At 36.0% G+C, this 1,410-nt stretch overlaps 1 protein-coding gene across 1 annotated transcript in view; it reads right to left on the reverse strand.

The window, feature by feature from the left end:
- gli3 (GLI family zinc finger 3) overlaps window positions 1–1,410 on the reverse strand; it is a 90,337-nt gene that overhangs the window by 18,566 nt on the left and 70,361 nt on the right. The gene's annotated exons all lie outside the window — the stretch shown is intronic.

The following is a 1,410-nucleotide window of genomic DNA, read 5'->3' on the forward strand; positions in this document are numbered from 1 at the left end:
TTTTGTTCAACAAAAAACTTACTTTAACAAAAAATCTGCTGTAAGACAGAAAGTATTTTCCTCGACTTATAGTTGATTTCAAATCACAAGACTGTCACTTTTTTGAGGAAGCGTTTTTTGTAAATTTTGCAATCTTCTTTTTTTACAGCTCAAGAAGTCTAGTCGATTACTACTTTTAAATGGTTTGTTTGTAAGTATTGGTTCCAGTGTTCAAAATGTTACTGAACGTGAGCCCATATATGAGAAAAAAAACACATCAGTAGATACCATAGCAATTAAAATGAACTAATAAAGACCACAAAATACAGACTTTACTATAGTGATCTATGAGAGCTATGGTACTAATTAGGCAGCAGGAACATAGACAATAGCCCATTAAAGCACAACTAGGCAGGACAGGACCATTGTTTCATTAGCACAACTCTCTCTGAAGGTAATTACCCTGATGTGAAATAGACTAAAATAGCCGCAGTAACATAGTAGCCCAGATTATCAGCGAAAAGCCTCTTGATGGACTCTTCTCTTTGTATGTTTTTTTTTCTAAAATCCAACAAAGCTTTAAAGTGTTAATTTTCCAGGCATCGAAACACACATTGTTGAAACATGATGAGTTATTACCAGCAATGATCACAGGCGTTTTTTAAGTGAGGAGCATCGGATCTCCACTTAAATTTGGCCCTAATTGTTTTGTTTCAGTCTATTAATCTTAAAAAGTGACACAGAAGAAAGGATCTCTCCAGTGATGAATGGCGGGACATTCCAATTCCCACTTAATAGCAATTAATTTTCTGATACCCGCACAAGTTTGGCTAGTTTTAATTAGTTTGTTCTGAGGAATGGAGGAACTTCACCCCAGATTTCCATGAAAGCGGTGTCTGCCTGACTAAATACATTCTCATCAAAGGGAGTGGGGTGAGGCTGTCTGACCTTTCTCAGATTCACAGTGCGTTTAATTTCCTATTTACACTTTAAAATAACTCATTAGCATAAGTCATCTGCACATAGTCCTGAGCCCAACATATTAAGACAATGGCTCATTTAAATAATGTCAAAGTGAAGTTGCAGGTCCCTCCTCGCCGTGGTTGAGCTGTAGCTTGATCTATTTATAGTACAAGGGAGGTGTATTGTTAAGGTGCACTTTAGAGGTTCAATTCCCACTGGGGCCACCCAAGCTATAATGTGCAGGTACGCACTCATAATACTTAAAGGTGTGATGCTAGGAGGCATGGATTTTGTGGATGTTTTTTTAATCTGTTACTGGGCTACATCTGGTCGAAAAATTCCACTTTTTTTTTTACATTTACCTAAAAGTGGTGTATAAACATAATTTCAATAATTACATTATAATGTATAATTAGGATATTATAGTGATTTGAATGCTGTTGAAATAACAGTAACATGCAACCTTTT

This window comes from Etheostoma spectabile, chromosome 22 (assembly GCF_008692095.1).
Source record: "Etheostoma spectabile isolate EspeVRDwgs_2016 chromosome 22, UIUC_Espe_1.0, whole genome shotgun sequence".
Lineage (NCBI taxonomy): Eukaryota > Metazoa > Chordata > Actinopteri > Perciformes > Percidae > Etheostoma > Etheostoma spectabile.